This window comes from Ruditapes philippinarum, unplaced genomic scaffold (genome assembly GCF_026571515.1).
Source record: "Ruditapes philippinarum isolate M1 unplaced genomic scaffold, ASM2657151v2 ctg1892_1_1_1_1, whole genome shotgun sequence".
Taxonomy (NCBI): domain Eukaryota; kingdom Metazoa; phylum Mollusca; class Bivalvia; order Venerida; family Veneridae; genus Ruditapes; species Ruditapes philippinarum.
Window position 1 is genome coordinate 69,669 of NW_026867047.1, and position 20,791 is coordinate 90,459.

A 20,791-nucleotide genomic window follows, 5' to 3' on the forward strand; every position below is an offset into this window, starting at 1 on the left:
CTAGTAGCCCAGCAGGCACATCAACGTTGTTTCAACGTTGAATTATGGTCAGATTTCAACGTTGAAATAAGGTTGAATTTATATTCGGATTTGAAAGTTGAAACAACGTTGAAATTTCAACGTTGATACAATGTTGCAGCTACAACGTTGGCACAACGTTGAAGTTTCAATGTCATTTTAACGTTGAAAACCCACCATACTTTAATTTTTGGATATAAAACAAAGTAACCAAGTTTAACAAAATATCAAGACAAAATTAAATACTTCAGATATTTTATTTCAAAAATACAGTTCAAGTGCAGCTTAAATTCACTTTAATAGTTTTAACAATTAAACTACAATCTGTTCCAATCTTTTCTTCTAGATCTTTCTGGGTATGTCAAGTGTTTGAGTACTTCTTTGGCTGTCTCTTACTGCTTCTGCAAATAAAAATAAGAAGTTTGTAGTAAAAGTGACTTGGTCAATCTCAAATTATACATATAATTACTCAACTTAGTGATTTGTTTTTATCTTAAAATGCTTTTCTCTAAGATTTACATCATAAAACAGCATAGAAATTGAAACATAGCTAAGTTTCATATTGACAGCAAATACTGTATATAAGACAACACAATTTAAAAAGAAGCTATTTAAAAGTCTCACCTATGATTGGTAAGAAAAACTGCTCCCTGTCAGTTCCTTGCAGCATATTCCCAAGAAATTAACAGTATAGGCTCTAGCTAAGACCATTTTATGCAGCATCCTGAAATCAACAAACATGTAAATTTTATATAAATAATGTTACACGAATATTCCAAAAATAATATATTTTAAGACAAGATAAATATCCAGTAGTTGAAAAATTTATACTTTGTATTGTAAAAAAATTCAAATATATAAATTAATAAGAATAAATTTCAATTTAACGAACCTGACAGTCCTTTTCATGCTGAATGTATGGTATACAGGCTACAGCTGCAATACTCTAAATTTCAACCAGGACCAGGATCTAGAATATAAAATAATACATTATAAAATAGAAATAGATTTATTATTCCCCATAAATTTACGACTATTGTTAAAGTTTAACTCTCAAATTTGTTATTTAACTTGATAATAATGTATTTTTTTTCAAACTTATTAACACTGTATTATACTTTCACTAAAATATAAACATAGTTATATATATTAACGAATCGTCTTGGTACGTAAATTATGTGGGCCGAACTACTTTATAGGTTACAATTTTATAATTGATTAAATTCTAATTAGGATATAGTACAGACAAATGTTTAATAATATGATAAATAAATTTAAAAAAAGACAAGATTTGTAACATCATAAATTGCCAAGGACATCAATAACTCCATGCTTACAAGGCCTACCGATCCCAAATCTTTCAATTAGGTCGCGAAAATGTGTCAAATCAACTCAATCATGTGTTTTCATCTCTCATTTAATTTATAAAGTAAATTAAAGTAGAATTTTAAGAATAAATAATAATATTTTAGAAAATAATCAGTAAACTAAATAAAACATTACGGTAATACCTCCGAAATCCAAATAAATTGCCAATCGTGTTGTTTTCAAATTTTCCAAACAGCGCCACCATTTGCACGAACGATAATCATAGACAACAAACAAAATCATAGACCGCAACAATTACTTCCCCTGACCAGCGTTATTTTATAAACAGGGTTTTGACTAATATCAATTTATTAATTAATATTATTCATAAAGAACTAAAAAATAAAACAACAAACAACAAAACATATTAACTAATATTTAAAGCGTTATTAGAAAGTGAAAAATTATTTCCAACTTTATTTGTTTCAGCGCTAATTTTGAATATATACGGAAAAAGATTGTAACGCAAATTTTCCTGACAAAAAACACTTACAGACTAATTCAATAAAAAAAAAAAAGGAATAATAACACAAAATTAGTGGTATAAAAGTTTATATAATGATTAAACTAAATGTAAAACTTCGACCATAAACAACGTTGAATCAACGTTGTATATACATTGGCTATATATCCGTATGGTCGTCCATAGTTGAATATTGGTTGAACAACGTCACGACCATATTTCAACGTTGTTTCAACGTTGAAACAACGTCGAGTGCCTGCTGGGAGTGACGTAATAAAGTGAATATTAAAGAGGCCAAATAAAGTTTGACACTAAATATGTTATTATTCATCTGATTTTGTCATTTGTAAAATCATTCTTAAGACAATTGTTTGGATACTTAATCAAAATATTCTGGTATTTTTCGGCAGTTTTGTACTTTTTATACGCCCGTTTGAAATACATGGTATTTTACTAGTCAAAACATATTGACGTGCCCAAGCTTGATTCTCAAATATTTTCGTTCTGGGGCAGAGGTCAAAACCAAAAGGAGACCTTTCTGTGGTGATATGTCTGCGTCTGCAATTTTGGAAGCACACTTGCCGTTGAGGCTGACTCGCAGGTTCACCAGAAAGTAAATGGTCCGGTCGCATATACATGTGACACCTGTAACATGAGCATTTACACAATAAAATAATTTGAAGACTTCGCGGTTATGAACGATGAAGAGAAAAACTACAGGTCTGTGTGTGAACCTCGAACGCATGTGTTGTTTCTCTCCCCTGGGTGAAAAACTACGTGATCTTCAAATGTTTTTTTTCCGGTGAATGTTCATGTTGAAGGTTACTCTTGTTTATGTTGCCGACCAATGTAAATTTTCTGGTGATCCAGCAAGTTGGTTAATCTGCTTCCATAATTGCAGACGAACTGCTTTATTTTTTTCTTGTGTTAATAACCCCTGCAACATCACAAAATAGATAATTACTCCATATTTAGAGCTATAAAACTTACTTCATAGTCTTTTTAAGTAATTGACTGCTACTTCTTAACTATTCTATTCCGTCGTTTGTATTACTTAACAGTCACGTGATTCCCTCCCGAAAAAGGCGTAAAAACTTATCTTGTCGAGGTCGCCGACGCTTGGCGAGACACTCGGATTTATATCTCAAAACATCCTATAGTCAAGATCACAATGATGTGTATAATCTCCATACTATAACATATCAAGTATCATAAAAATATTTTCAGCACTTTTTGCGTTTTCACAGGATCCAGTTTTGTGATAGACTGACGGAAGAAAACAACCCTGAAGTCCCCTCCGGTTATACCGGTTGGGGGCTAATTGAAGTAATAAAAGGGCAAAAACTTTTCAAATCATAGGATTCAGAAAAGTCGACGATATGTACAACTAGACTTAGCCTCTGATCCCCTTTCAAAATTACATATTGTGTTTAGTTCCGCCATTTGTTTTCTCGTTAAGGACATACGCTTTCTATTACTTGGGGACTATACGCCGCTTTTCATGGAATGGCACGGTAATGCCACATTGAAGGTACCAAGATAACCGCCGTATGAACGCATCTGCGGATGATTCTAAATTCCAAATTTTACCATTTCATATTTAAATGTTGAATTCTGTTTAAGCTGTAGCTAGGGGGCATCGGCAGTAGGTTGCTATTGACAGCACCTACCATGTACAGGCTCAATCAAACCGAGCCTGCAACATTTTCAATTTGGCCATGTTGGGCTTTTTTAAGGGATTCTTATTTCTCTATTTGGTACTGATCATTACTGTATAAAATTGCAGTTTGGATGAAAATGCACCAGAAGTTTTTGAGGAGGACGGACGGCCAGACGGACGGACGGACAGACAGACAGACAGACAGACAGACAGACAGATAGATAGATAGGAAGACAACAAAGAAGCAATTCTAATCAGTTGTGGCTATTTTGTAGCATGTATCAGCTACAGTGTAGCAGGCACACCCAGAAATCTTTAATTGGCCAAAACGCCTTATAAATTTATTCAAGGGCAATAACTCAAAAATAATTCAACCGGAAAACCTGTGTGATATGCGCAAGGACTTAAGGGGGCAGGGGACCTAGAAATGGAAAATTTTGTATTTCAGTATGACCATAAACACAATTCCAAATATTTCAAAATCTGTTTCACAGGCAGATAACCAGTTGCAACAGCATTATTCAATGATATAAGACATACATTGAATAAAATAATAGTTTGCATGTATTGCTCCTTCGAAAAATGACTGACAGCAATTTATATTTACCCCCATCCAGCCAAAATCAGAACTAAAATATACCAATATGGGCAATCTTCATCAAGGTACATCATACTCCAGAATCCGCCCGATTCCTTTAAAAATATCAGTAACACGCAGTGCCAGCTATGGCATTTTCAGAAATGACCAATAAAGTGTCTGTCATACGTTTAGATTTTTCACAAAATTTATCTGAAATTTCTTACTTGATTGCCCCCAACTGTCAAAACTTGATTTTTAACTTTTTCACCTCCATTCGGAGAGTCAAAAAGACATACAAAGCTACCAAAATGCTTAGTTTCGGGTAAAAACCCAAAAATACTTCTCATTTCCTACACACAAGAAAGAATTACAATGACAGAGAAATATCAGAAGTTATCATTACCTTCAAAACACCATGTCTGAGTTATTAAAAAAATTGACCTGGGCCATCATTCGAATATGACCCCTGCCCCCGTTAGCTATCAATCCAATCCTGTTTTATATAGAATATTTCGGTCTCGTGTAAACAAATAGTAATGTAATGCTGGGAGTTGTCCAATACATTTGTATATCAAATAAAAGTCCACTTAAAATAAGTGGATTCATAGATACAAAAGCAAACAATACATTATGAAATCGTAATTTATATCGCAGATAAATTCGTTTGTATTTTATAAGTAACCAGCACCAATTTCTTTAAGATATTTATTTGAAACCTATATACATGTACAGTAATGTTAATTTATCTGTTCCATATATCTGGAATTAACATGATCGTATGACTGCACAATAAAAGCAGCAGGCGCGCAAATTGTACACTTTCTTATGTAAAGGGAGATGGCTTGGTTTGATTAAGTTAATTGTAGTGAATCACGCAAAACCCTTTCATTCTTTGAAATGCGCGCTATTGACAACTTCTATACATTATCATTTTATTTGAACTGGAATAACATTTGTAGTTAAATACTGCAATATACTTATATTATATTCTTCTTTCTTCCCATACCTCCCCTGCACCCACCGAAACTAGAAATGAGATAAATAACTTCATTTAACTTGGATATTTTGTATTTTAATGTAATTGTCTTTTGTACTCTTTATGTATCACAATGGACGTTACCTGTATAAGTTTCCTTTAGTTATTGTTTTACTTTATATTTTTGCATATTATCATTTTGTATTCAAAATGCATCAACTAAACTTTTATGTTAATCAGCAGTAAAGGGTTTGTAAAATATTTTTCAAGCCTGTAGCCCTACATCAAGTGGTACTAGACACAAGATAAAAGGGCAAAGGTTTTCAGACTATGGTTCTTCCTGCCTGGGCGAGTCGCCCATGATTTGCAAAATAATTTATGAACAGTAGTATATATATATTTATATATATACTTTGATTATCTCATAATCTATTCTAAGACAATAAAGACGTCTGGCTTTGCCAGACATTATCAATTTGTATTAAATCTACTAATTATGACACAAATTAACAAGGAGGAACATGAACCATGGTAATAGTAAAACATAAATATATATATTATCATGGTTGCAGAAACCGAAAGTACAAAATGTCAACTGTTGACATTGTTTAAAATCGTACATCAGTGGTTATATTTAAATAGAATATTTGGTTCATTACACGTAAAATGAATGAATGGTTTAGTGTATATGTACTTAAAGAATCATACATAAACAGCAGAAAAATCCTATAAGGCAGTTAAAAATATTTATTTGATTAAAAACAGAATTTAAGTATCAAAACAAAAAGCAATTAAATAATTCGTGTATTTTTTAAAGTTTTTTTTATAGAAGAAACTTCAACATTGGTTTCCCCCAAAAAACCAAGGAAACCAAGCTCTACAGTATCTATAATTAGAAACTATGACAAATGTTTCTTAATATTTGAACCTTCGAGTGCCACAGATTTCAGATAAATAAATTCATATATTTTAGGTTTTACTGAAAACCATTTTCTGCTATTTATAAACTGATTTTCACTATGTCATTATTTTGTAGACCAGTGTGTTCAGGTTTAATAAATGAAACAAATCAATGGGATATCTTAGAAAATGGGGCTAGCAAGAATTGTCCAGAACTAAAGAATGTATATCGTATATAAACGATAAATCTTCAGATTTTTTGTTTAATAAATATATTAAATTATAAAAAAAATCCTTTTTTTTTTTACAAATTAACAGATCAAAAAATAAAAAAAAAATACATTTGAAATACTGCCATATATTTGAAGTCAACGACCACATCCATTCGGCATCAACATTTTTCTCGATAATCTGAGTGTACAAAGATCGAAATGTATGTTCTGCACGAGCTAATTTCTATTTAATGCTGATAATTAAAACCGAAAATGAAACAAGTTTAATATTATTGAATTTTGCGAGTCGAAACCGAAAGAAGCTGACATCAGATCTATCTGGATTGTATGGCTAAAGATAGCTTTCTCAGGAAATCCAAATTAAATGAAATGGTATGAAGCAAAACAAAAAGATCTACATGGAAGATAAAAAGAAATGTAGATCTGGACTTATGATTATATTTCTTAGATTCCCTTTGCATATTTTTCTAGGTCATTTACCTGAGTTTTCGGGTATAACAGCTTTAATATGTCGTCATGTGATGTATTCACAAAATATAGGAAAATATTGTTTTAAAAAAAGTCAACGAAACTTAACTATGGACATTTTTTTACAGAAGTGATTGAAAATTTTGTTTGTAAATTATTTTTGATTTGTGAAGATGCAGATATTTGGAAGAAAACGGAAACCGAAACCAGATTATAATTAACACATACTTTTACTCAATTTGGAAAATAGTTTGCCGAAACCAAAAGTACTTCTATACGATTGTAAATTGTTGTTCGTGTAGACCTTCATCAAATAGAACATTACTGTTGAAAACTTATTTTCAGCCCTGTCTACGTAAAAAGCGTAAAAAATAATCTCAAACGTTCTGTTTTCACAATGTTTTATATTTTGAGCATACCCTGGAATATAAGACTTGGATTCCCGCAATCTTCGCAGCTCAGTCGATCTGTTGCGCATAATTGTGAAACCAGGCGGTGACTTATACACCGTATGGAACGTGTTACAGTATCGCGTTTTTCGGTTACAGTATAGAATTTTCAAGATGGAGGATTATTTGTTGGGAGGGCAGGTAGGTGATTTTTATTCCGGTCCATACTACAAGTAGTTTAGTTTCTAAAAGATGTTTTGTGCTTTACTTGGAAGGAATAGAATCCGGTATCTAGTCATATATTTCTTTAGACCCTGCACCGCAGATTTATCGCTATATTGTCTCATAAATATGCAGATTTGACAGTTTGAAAATTTGAATCGAGAGACCAACGCATTTTTCTCCCATTCCGACATTATTTAAGCATGCCTAGATAAAATAAATCTACAAAACGTTAGTCCTTTATGTTTAGAAACGTTTATAAAAGTAAATGAACAGTTGAACCTATTTTCCTGTTGGTAAAATGCGTTTGAAAAAATAAACAATGTTACAGTATAGAGCGAGGTTAATTTTGAAGGGTTACAGCATAGACCTAGCGACTTGTATCCGATTTTGTTACAGTTTATACCCAAATTTCTGTTACAGTTTAGATATTTGCCAAATTTCAAACAAAGTTCGTGTATCCATTATTTTTATGAAATAACTCATACATTTCTATTTAATACATTCTTGAAAGGCTGTATTACTATTTTTCAGCAGAAAAGTTATAGTTTGCTATTTTTCTTACTTTAAGTTTCAGATTGAGACTTTTTGCAGAATAAGTAATGTCCTAAGTAAGAACTGTTTTCACGACAATAACAGTAACTTTTATCGAATTGTATTGAGAGAAGAAAGATTATTGCTTGATATCATTACACATTATAATAATGCCTATTGGTAATAAAATAGAGAAAAATAATCCTTAACAGAAGTCCAACACGGAAAACATGAAAATGTTGCAGGCTCCATTTGATTAAACCTGTTCATGGACGGTAGTGGTAACTGCAAGCTACCGTCCACGCACCGGCTTCAGCAGAATTCACATTAAGCATGAACTGGTACACTTCAGATTTTTTAACATCTGTGGATGTGTTCATATGGCGGTTATCATGGAACCTTCAATGTGTCATGTTATTGCCATTCTGTGAAAAGCGGCATAATACCCCAGGTTAAAAAGTGTGTGTGCCCTAAACGAGAATACAATGAGTGAAACTAAACAAAATGAAATTTGAGAGGGGATCGGAGGTCATGAGGCTTGCATACCATAGATAAACTGTCAAAAGACACAATTAACAGGCAGGCAATACCCTAAGAATGATTAAACAGTATTTAAGTGAGCAATACTGCAACCTTAAATTTTATTTTAAGTTGGAATTTCCATCTACCATAATGTATTTTGTAAGTATTTAAAAGGGTTTATGTATATTTTCAATTTTGTTGTGTTGGAATTTCTTTAGGGATTCTGTTTAACTCTATTTTGTTACGTTTGGCTTTCTTGGATTTTAAGTTTTAACGACACTGAAGTCATGTGAAAACATTTCTGCTTTAGTGTAAAGAAAGACCCCAGATACCCTTTGTGAAACATTAAAGACACGAGCAGGCACCTGACTAGAACCACCAACCTTCCGTAAATTAGCTTGATAGATTCCTCACAAACAAAGAATCCAAAGTCATGATTGGATTTCAACTACAGCAGTAAATGAAAGATGATTTGAAGTCGACGGCCTTATCCCGACTCTGCCAGTATTATGTACCCCCATCAGGCTCACTAGAGAAAATATTGTAATTGTCTGACCTTAATTTATACTCTTTAACTTTCAATATTATTTTCTTTTTCAGAAAATTTAAAACTGCTATACAGGATGTATAAAGAAAAACGACTTTTAATTTAATAATGACAAAATAATCGTAACTTCAACAAAGACGCATTCGAAATGACGCCATGATCAAGATTTGATTCGAATGCTTTTGGTTCGAGATGAGTAGGGTCTTTAAACATTGCCTTTTTTCAAAATCTATGTTTTGGGTTTTCGTGTCCCCGATTGCAACCGAAACCATTTGAACAACTTAATTGGTAGAAAGTCATGTAAATGTCATCACATTTAGTCAAGTAGTTACTGAGCGGATGAGATTGCACACACATATGTACGACAGACGGACGAATAGCCATCAGGCCAATAAGCTCACAGAGATTTAAAAGTCTATGTAACATTCATACATTTACCTAGTATATATAGAAAATATCGAAGTCTAAACTGTAACCGAAATCTGGGTATAAACTGTAACAAAATAGGATACAAATCGCTAGGTCTATGCTGTAACCCTGCACAAATTACCTCGCTCTATACTGTAACATTGTTTATTTTTTCAAACGCATTTAACGAACAGGAAAATAGCTTCAACTGGTCATTTACTTTAATAAACGTTTCCTAACATAAAGGACTAACGTTTTGTAGATTTACTTTTTTTAGGCATGCATAAATAATGTCGAAATTGCAGAAAAATGCGTTGGTCTCTCGATTCAAATTTTCAAACTGTCAAATCTGCTTATTTATGAGACAATATAGCGATAAATCTGCGGTGCAGGGTCTAAAGCAATATATGACTAGATACCGGATTCTATTCCTTCCAAGTAAAGCACAAAAACATCTTTTAGAAACTAAACTACTTGTAGTTTGGACCGGAATAAAAATCACCTACCTGCCCTCCCAACAAATAATCCTCCATCTTGAAAATTCTATACTGTAACCGAAAAACGCGATACTGTAACACGTTCCCTACGGTGTTATACAATCATTGATAAACATGGAAACAGGGGCGCTCACAGGGCAAGCAGACCAGTGTTATAGCTAGAAAGCAATCGAAAGACCGAGTAGATGATTGAAACTCGAATTAATTTCTAAATTAATATTCAAAACGGCCCACGAAAGCGCATGTCCAAATTTATGCAAATGACTTTTTTTACATATTTTCTTCCGAATGGGTCACGTGTGTCTATTTCGGTAGACAGAAAGTGAAAGTAGACATTATGTTTTTTGGAAAGTACATTACGTAACAACGTGTAAACACGTGTATAAATCATATGATATATAATGTATTGGTTACTGAGTATCAATTGTCCAACACATCAAAAATGTTTGTCCAATATCGAGCAAATGAAAACTGGCATCAGTCATATGCATGACTAGCCTAATTAATTTGGCGTGAACGGTTTGACCCATTTTTCAGACTTTTTTTTATTACTGTCAAACCGTTACGCCTAATTTTAACTGTCATTTTAACGCACGGAAAATATACCGGCAACACTAGCGATAGTTTGGACTGATTTTTACTGTTTTAACCTGAAAGTAACTTCAATATCCTCTACAGATCAATAGAATATAAATTCTAGTACTAACTTCTCCTAGAAAAAAATATTAGATTGTACCTGTCTTAACGCATACATGCGATTTATTTCAAATTTGTACTGTCTACTCTATCTTTGGTGGACATGTTATGACGTCATCGTAAAAAATCGATTCCGTGAAAGCTGGTAGTAGCTACCAGTGTGTCTAGCAGGTAAGTGTGGGTTACGCATGGAAAATTAAATTAAAAAAAAAATATCGGGGGAAATAAATCTATTCATTATTTTTTAATAAATGTGTGCATTATTAAATACTATTGAAAAGTATCAATGTATTTAACCTAAAATGCAATGGTAGCAAATAGGCTCCGTACATGTACTGTTGTTTAATATTTTTTAAATATTTTAGTACATGTACTCAACATTTATCAATAGGTGGTTTGCTGTTCTTGTTTACTGCTAAATGACTGCCAAATGTCACTCTCGGATACAATACTGACTTCATTTATACATGCATATTTATATGACAATTGAGAACGTAAAAGAAATATTGAAGGAAACTATTTGAAATACACTTCAAATTATTCAGTATTTGTACAAATATTTTAAGAGTTCTTTTTCACCGATTGCCGATATATAATACCATATTAAACTTACTGATAAAGTTTAATGATTTCTTGACATACTTTATTAATTTACTATAAAGGAACTTTATTGTGATCCAGTCATATGCTGTGTATATATAAGGGAAAGGTCACATATTTTAATTGAAATAAATTTTATGTAGAGGATATTTAAAAAAGTCATTGAGAAGATCAGAATTTTCAAATGAACAGATTAATTTTTAAAATTAAGAGACTTATACATGTATAAGGTGTATGTCTTGTTGTTTCATACCGTTTTGTATCTTCTTTTTGCCCCTAGTTTTATTTCTTTATTTCGCCCCCTCCCCCTTCCCCGAATTTCCTTTTCCTTCCCCTGTGCCATTTTTCTTAGTGGTCCTATTAATCATTCATTTATATTTTTTCTTTGATTTCCTTCTCAGTTACATTTTAATGATAAGCCTGACCGTGCTCTCCCTTGCGCTCTGGTCCGTTTTTGTTTAGGATCCTCCTGGGCTCCTTGCCAATGGTTCTTGTTCCTGGGTCGTGAGGGGGTTGCGTTCATTGAACGCCGCCTTTCCTTGTTCATCTTGTTTATCATATTGTATACATGTATACCGAACCGTAACAAAACAGATAATGATTATCAATACAAGGTTCGGCAAGCAAGCAAAGAAATGTAAAGAAAAACAGAAAAAACTTATCCATATATCCACCCGAAAAAAAAAACACCAAAAAAAACGCCTGAAACTTCAAATTCGAAACATAAATACACACGAGCTCCAAATACGGCTCTGGTAGGTGCAAGTGCTCCCTTCCGCTGGTTTAAACAGAATTGATCACTTAAACATAATTAATGTTGAAATTTTTTATCAACACCCACAGATGTGTACAAATACGGCAGTAATCATGGAACTTTCAATGTGGCACATTCGAGGTGCCGTTCAATGAAAAGCGAGAACTAGATAACATGGAATTTTAAATGGGTCAGAAGTTTGGTGTCCTTTTGCGACAGTCCGTTCTAACATTTCCCCATCTGTCTTACATTGTTATTCAATTCTACGTCTAAATAAGGTATGATAAACAAGATCAACAAGGAAAGGCGACGTTCCCCCATATGACTCCAGCAACAATTAAGAACCAATGGCAAGGAGCCCCAGGCGGACCCCAAAACAAAAACAGGACAGGGCAAAGACAGAGCACGGACAGGTTAATAATTAAATGATAAATAATTTGTAACTGATTTAGGAATTCAAAGAAAATAATACTAGGCCCACTAAGGGGAAGCGGGAACAGGAGGAAGGTGGGCCGGTGGGGTAACTCAAAAGAAATAAAACTAGAGTAGAGCAATGGGGGAAGATACTTTACCGTAGACGATAAAACAACAAGGGACACAAGCAAAAGTGTCACCAAAACAGTATGAAACAACATAGACATACATCTAAGGAACACAGTGGGTCACTAAATTACCACTTGCTGCGTTTTTATCATAAACCACGGATTTATATTATGTAATATAAATCCGTGCATAAACCCAGTCAAATCTGTGCGACAATTGCATTTTACTGAGGCCTGTCTGAAATTCCATTTTATACTATAGTTTGAAATTATAAGATTTTTTTTTCTCAGAATTTTAAGTTATTTGTGGTTGTTTTGAACTTCTTCCCCTACACAACTGTCCCAATTTTTTTTATAGATAATAAACTAGAAATTGATATGGATTTTTATATAAATTGAAATTCTTCTTTGCTTCATCATGTATAGTATAATTATAATTCATTAAGATGTACCTACAATTACATTGTATTTTCATATGTGCGAAATCATAGCAGGGTTATAAAATAAAAAGGCAGTTCAGAAATTTCACCTAATGATCACAGATGTTAAAAAATCCGACTTTACAATTTCTAATTTGACAATTTAAATGGACATCATAAACTATTTAATTTGTAAGTAAGGTTATCAGAATTTCCTTTTCACATTTTATTTTTAATGCTGAAATATTCGTGTATGAATAAAAGAGTTATTCCTGCAATAATTCATATAAATAACTTAAACAAATTGTATAATAAAGCTTGACAAATACAATCGATTGCCACCGATACCTGTGTTACACCATGGAAATTTTAAAATTTACCATGTCACCGCTTGCGTCATTTTTCAAAATGGCCGCTTTCAATGATTTTCAACGATTTAAAAAGTTAAAGTGGAATATTTAGACTTGTGTTCGATTTTGAAGTATGATAACTTGGAACCTTGCATAAAAAACGGTTCTCTTTCAGGTAATGTAGACCGTTTCTTCGAAACTTTTTTAGTTTTCGCTCCCAACAACTTCTAATTGGGAAGCGTCCGTGCATAAATATGCAGTTCGTGGTTGGACTTGGAAAAAGACAGCGCCCGTCCAAAATTATCTCGGTGTCTCTTTGACAAGTCTAATTTGTTGGACTAATGCATGACGTTCTCCATAACACAAGGGTGCATGCGTTTTCGCGCAAAGTGATGAAAACCGTGCATATTTAAAAGGTCAAATGTAAGTAATTGTTTAATTAAGCGGCGGACTAGTAGTGACGTAATAAAGTGAATATTAATGAGGTTAATCAATCAAGCAATAGACTATAGTGGGGCCGAAACGTCTCGCGGAAAAGGGCCGAAACGTCCAGGGGCCGATTTTTCGACTGGGGCCGATTTGGTTTGGGGCCGAAACGTCCTGTTTGCCTTTTTAACACCCGTTTGAAATGCATGGTCTTTTACGAAGAAATACCATTTTTGTTATCTATATTATTTGAACACAAAGGAGCATATCTCCTACAGCCATTGAGGAATTTTAATGAAACTTAGAACTTAGAAATGTTACCCACTATGAGAAGCCGTGCCGCACGCCTGAACCAGGCCTCTTGGTCAAAGGTCGCACGTAGAGGTCATTGAAAAACGCTTGTCCGGAACAAAGCTTCTACATGCATAGAGGGATTTCAATATCCCAAACAAAAAAAAGATAGGAATGAATCAGTATAATAAATGATAAACAAATTTACCATTTATTCCCAATTTATTATAGATGGAAATGACATGCAAATGAGCCAATGTATTATGAATAAATTGTTAATAAATCAGTGAAATGAATTGGTAATGAATTGGGGTCCAGTTTTACCAACTTATTATAAATTGTTAATAAATCAGGTTAACAAATGGGGTAATGAATTTGGTCCTTTTCTTGACTTAGTCAATGAATTATCAAACAAATCAGGTTAATCAATTGGGCAATAAATTAGGTTTGCTGACCAACTGATTCATTAATGAATTGCAAATAAATTGTTAATGAATCACTAATAAATTGTATTTTTCTCTTCTTTCCATAAACCGAAATTCAATGTATAATGAATCATTAACAAATCAGGCTTGCCTGCTTATATTCATCTAAAGGATTTTTGAATAAATGCAGGTCCCAATGATGGTATCAATTCCGGAGAAAAATATGAAAATAATAATAATAATAATAATAATAATAACAACATATCTTGATAAATTTTAATTTATTTTTCTTTTATTTTTTACAAACAAAAGCTGACTAGATTAATCAAGAACATTACAACAAGATTAAAATTTGTGAACAAATCTATGCCACCACATCATAACATTGAAAAAAATCATAATGAACGTGCATAGCTCATTTCATAAATATCCCTGCAAATAAAACAGGTAATGTCAGGTAAACAAGTAAAGGGTTATAATTCTGGAAATATTTCGTGCTTGCTGTTTGGATATATATTTCTAGTTTTAGAAACTATATATAGGGCTTTATGTCAGTCTGAAAACATCTTTGCCTTCCTTTTCAGTAGTGTCTGTCTGGAGCTACACCTTTTTTATTCCTATAATCATTAAATGTTGAATTTCTATACTGAGGCAATGAATGGCATACTCTGAAATAGAAAAGAAAATTCTCATAAAAAGTATCATATTTATAAATAAAATTTAAACTTAGACTTCTCACATATCACTCTGAAAAAAGTATAATATATTTTTGTTCTATTTGCAATACAATCTGAACTGAACTTGAATTTCAACTCGAGCCAAATACACTAAAGTACTCAACCACTTTGGACTGTACATGTTCTATTGAATAAAAACCAGCAGTATATTTCACAAAGTCTGATGATAGATAAATATTTGTCGATAAAACAAACGGGTGAATGTTCGATTTCATTTTCAACAGAGGAATGAACAAATATTTTGTAGCAAGTCCAGATTTTTACCATTTGCTTCAATTAAATTTAAAACGAAATTGAAAGGCTATGACATTGAATTACTATATGTACATAAACAAAATTCAGATTGAGAAGTATTATTTTTTATCATTTACTTAATATTTAAAAAAAACACATTGTCATTTTTAAAATTATTACTATATGTAGCCCTATACTTACGCTTCAAAGACTCATATATGTCATTTCCTTGGAATGCCCTCGTCCCATAACTAATAGCAAACTCTTCACGATCAAAGAAGCCGTCCATCTGCATTTTATTATCTCCCGTTCATCTGCTTTTTACCATCTCATCAGAGTTGCTGATTTTTACGTTCTGTCCTTTCTTTGCTGCTCTTTTCTCTTGTTACCTTTTCAGTTTTCTGCGAGATATTAAACTAAGTAAAAGAAAAATAGTCTTCTGAAGTCACTTAAAATAAAAAAGAACATCATTTTTCAACGCATTCAAATGTGCAGATGAGCTCAGTGTGAAACAATGCAGATTTATGTTTTTAAAATAGGCTGTACATAGATATCCTCATAAACAATGCATGTACATGTGTGCATATTTTAAAACTTGTATCTTGTATAATAAATATTTTTCAATCCAAATCAAATGAATAAAAAATGTTTAAATTAAGGTGGTGCCATTAGGGTGGGACGAATCGATCGTCACTAAAATGGGGCGAGTCATTATGGGGCGAATCGATCGTTATCCTAATCTGCACATTACTCCAGTAAATTTTATTTTTTGTCAACTTACATATGATATAGATCTAGAAGGTTTTTAAAAACGCTATGTAGAACAAAAAGAAAATTTTGAACTTACAGTCTATCAGTAGTCTAGATGCCTTGATATTGTTTTTTATCCATATTTTTGTGTAACACCACAAGTTTTCATCTTCCAAAATAACCGCCTTTTTCCTATGCATAGAATTAATGCAAACGAAATGTTATTCCTAGCTACTATATAGTATTGTATAAAGTTCCTAATTTTGCAGCTGCAATGACAAAATCTGTTGTAAGTTAGTTTGTTTCTGACATTAGTTATATCCAAAAGAAAGAAAACTGTTTGTATGGTAAAATATCTTTTTTCTGAAATGGCAAAAAAATTTCGTTTCCTATTAATCTTGTTCTGTTGTCGGCTGATAGGGGGCGCTCGATATGCTGCAGTTCCCTGCAAGATCTTATCGTTTAATCGCGCGGCTGGGAGCCATGCTGTTCAAAACAATAAACTAACAACAGATGTTAAGTCCGAGAGAATTAAGTCGCTTTTTTACGACATTTTACCTTTTTACGCATATACGTTAATCTATTCGACAGTTTTTTTTAATGATAATGATAGATCTAATCATAAAAAGCCGTGGGTATGGATCAGATTGCGTATTAACAATAAAGAAAGACAAAAACTGATCTTGATCACTCAAAAATAAAATCTACATGCAAATTAGTTAGACATATTTAACAGTAAAACGAGATTGTATAATTGACTCTTTTTTACGTTTTGCGCTGAGCATGGAATTAATAATATGGTGATGCTTAAACTAAGAGACTTGAAAAACCCATATATATTTTCCAGTGACTGATTAAAAACAAGTACGGTAATGAGTAAAGGGAAATTAAAAAAAAATATTTGTATAGTTGAGAGGGGTTTAGTTGTTATGAACAGTAAAACAAAAGGACCTACATCAATGAAAATTTCTGTTATAATTAAGCAAATTATGAACATCTGAAGTACAATGAATATGTTATGAATAAATCCTCGAAAATCTCTGATTTTAATGAATCATGAACAACTTGTGATCGAATATCTCAGAACTTTAAAGTGTAATGAATTTGTAATAAATGGTATTAAATGCAGTCGGGAAAAGTTCTATTTCCAATAAATCATGAATAAATTGTATACATTCCAGTTCAAGTGTAATGAATTTACAATAAATTGTATTGAATATATTTCATGTTGGTAATCAATGGTTAATAAATCTGTCTTTTGTAATGAATCTATAATAAATGGGGTCTTTTCTTTCCAGTAAAAGCACAATTTATTTATGATTCATTTAATGAATCATGAACAAATTGTATTAACAAATCAGGAAAAAAATGATTTACCAGATTTTTTCACAATTTTTATATAATTTTTTTGATTTTTTGTTTGGGGTAAATTTTCACATGTTTATATGTGAAGGAGTATTGGTGAAAAAAAAAAAAAAAAAAAAAATAAAGTTTTTTTTTTCTAATTTAATTGTATCAATTATTAATAAACTTACCAAAATTTATCTATATACTGCAATAAAATATTTTTTTTTATTTATATCAATTATTTACAAACTTACCCATTTAGTTAACATCAATAAAGTATTTTTTCTCTACTTTATATCATTTAATAATAAACTTACCCATTTATGTAACATTTAAATACTTCAATAATAATGTATTAATAAAAATATAAATGGGGAGGAACTGTCTGCTTATTTGCAAATATGCAGACGGTTCTCCCCCAAAATAGGGAGAGAACCGTCAGAGAGGAAACGTCAGGGCAGGAACTGGTAAGGGAGAGAATAGTCTGACTACCCTTGCGACCTAGGTCAAGGTCACACATAAGGGACAAAGTTCAGATAAAAATATGAAAATGTATATTGGGACCATTTAGACGGTCTCACTAAAAAGCGTCCCGAAGAAATTTAGTGTCCCGAAGCGTCCTGAAGCATTATTGTTAATTTAAACAGTCAGAATATGTATTGTACATGAGCTATATTATTACGTACTGAGGTATTTATGGTAGAAAAAAATAATCTTAATTAACATTTTTTCAATTTATATAAAAAAAAACTAACATACCTTCGACTCCAGTTACTTATATAAATATCCAGAGCATATCTCCTACACATATGGAGAGATTCTAAAATAAACTTCATACAAATGTTCACCACTATTAGAATCCATGTCGTGCGCATGAACAAGGCCTCTAGGTCAAAGGTTAAGGTCACACTTAGAGGTCATCGAAAAATGTTTGTCCGGTGTAAAACTTCTACATGTATAGAACGATTTCTATAGAACTTGGCGCTGATGTTCACTATTGCGAGGCAGTGTCGCGTGCAAAATCCCTGTAGGCAAGGTCACACATAGGGGTCAAAGTTCAGATAAAAATATGAAAATGTGTATTGGGACCAATTAGTCATTATTTATTGAGGGATTGAAACACAAATGGAACCGCCTCCGTGGTCGAGGGTTAGAGTCGATGACTTCTAATCCAGTTACCTCTCTGGCGTGGTTTCGATCCCCGGGAGATGCTTTGGTAGTTTAGCGCGGAAGAAGGTAGTCTAGTACTGGTATAACTCTCGAGGAACAATGGTTAGAAAATTACCCGCCTATATGACTGAAATACTGTTGGAAAATGAAACAAACAACAAACAAACAAATAAACGAAACACAAATGGACATTATCATGACTACTGGTGTGAAACATGTAATTTAGTTCCATATTTCTACATGCATAGAGGGATTGCAATATAACTTGGCAAAAATGTTCACTATTGTGAGGCGGGGTGTTGTGCGCAAAATTTAGGTCCCTTCGGCCAAGGTCAAGCTAGGTCACACGTAGGGATCAAAATTCAAATAAATAATCACTTAATATGATAAAATATCGATATTTTCTGGATATTGCCCAGATAATGTCTCTTATATGCTTATCGTTAATGCCCACATTTCTGTCAAAAGCTTCTGTGATGGGCGTATATTGCGACAATGTTGCTCTTGTTCAACACTGTTTTAAACCGAAAATTATAATCATCTTGTAGGCCGCTCAGAGTTGGACCAACGCCATTTCATGCGCTTTTATTAGCATGGCATAAAGTAAAAGGAGTACTGTAGCTATGTGTCACTGGTTTATAGGGTTTTATGGAAAGAAGTAGTTGCTATGGAAGTCACTGGTTGCTTTGGAAAGTCGACACTGTTGCATTATTGGTCACTGATTGATTTGTTAAGTTAATGATTGCCATGGACAGGCACTGGTTGCTATGGAAAGTCAGTGGTTGCTAAAGAGGCCTATGATTGCCTTGGAAAGTCAATGGTTTCTATATAAGTCATTGGTTGCTATGGTTAGTCACTTGTTGCTATAGAAGACAATGGTTGCTATGGAGTCACTGGTTGCTATGAGAAGTCATATACATGTTTAACGAAAATCTATGTTCCCCGGGGTGATGGCAATTTTTACACTAGAGTTATAATTTTTGTTGAGGTCCACCATACTTTGTTTTATTCGTAATATCTAAGATATAACCCTTATCATTTTCAAGAAGATTTTTTACGTAGAAAATATATATGTAAAAGCCATGACTCCTTGGGGAGGGACCAATTTTGACCCAATGGTAACAATTATTCCCAGACAAACAAACTGTTTCGGTACACTGGAGTCAGCTGGTGGTCGGTCCGTTGCAGATTTCTTGTGCGGGACATAACTCAGAATGAACAAGAGATATCAACTTTAAATTTTGTAGGTAGATAGATCTGAAGTAGTAGAAATGTGGTGCATCAGACGATAACCCATCCTTCCCTAATCTTGGAGTTATTGCCCCTGTTCATTTTCACACTTTAAAAATTTCCGGGACATAACTTCGGAACTTTTAAAGGTATCAACTTAAAACTTTGTAAGTAGATAGATCTCACTGACTAGAAAGGCTGTGAATAAGAACAGTAACCCTCCCATCCCAAATTTTAAAGATATTACCCTTTGTTCATTTTTACACTTTTAACTTTGTCCCGGACAAAAGTATGAATCATTTTCATAAATAAATGACACAATAATTAAAAATCAGCAGAATTCAATCATTTGACAGTCAAGGTCATTTTGAGTTCAAGGTCATAACAAAATTATTCAACATGTTTTTTTGGTCACTAGTGTTGTTTTGTCCACATATAAATCAAATTAATATATCAATAACAAAATTATGACAACTTCACCAAATTTTAATAATTTGACCTGGACTGTAAAGGTCTTTTAAAACTCAAGGTCAGATCATTTGTTTAGAAGGTTTTGTCAAAAAAGTTGTTTTGTTCAAATATGAAGATAATCCATTGTTTAATTACAAAGTTACAGCCAATTACAGCAATAATTAGTAGAAATTCTATAATTTGACCTTTAAGGTCAAGGTCAATTTAAGTTTAATAAACATGAAGGTCTTGACCTAAAAGGTGTTGTGCCTAATATGAAGTTAATCCAGTTATAAATAAATAAAGTTATAACCAGTTACGGAAAAAGAGCATTTCATTAATTTAACATTTAAAGTTGTGGTCAATTAAAGATCAAGGTCACATCTAAATCATTCAAAATGTTTGTTTGGAAACAGGTATTCTTTAGTCCAAGTATAAATCAAATCGTACATAAATAACAAAATTCTGACAATTAAACCAAAATTCAATAAGTTCAACATTTAAGAAGGTCTTATCCTAAAGGATGTTTTGTTCAAGTATGACCATAATCAACTTATAATTTTCATAGGTACAGTCAATAATACC

General features: G+C 32.6%; 1 long non-coding RNA gene across 1 annotated transcript; it reads right to left on the bottom strand.

Annotated features, from left to right (window-relative positions):
• Nucleotides 1-256: 256 nt before the first annotated feature.
• Nucleotides 257-2,110, bottom strand: LOC132734634 (uncharacterized). The gene is made up of 4 exons (XR_009626349.1): nucleotides 1,530-2,110; nucleotides 911-988; nucleotides 643-742; nucleotides 257-419 (listed from the first exon to the last, which is right to left on the bottom strand). It is a non-coding gene; the product is annotated as an uncharacterized LOC132734634 (long non-coding RNA).
• Between the last annotated feature and the right edge of the window lie 18,681 nt (nucleotides 2,111-20,791).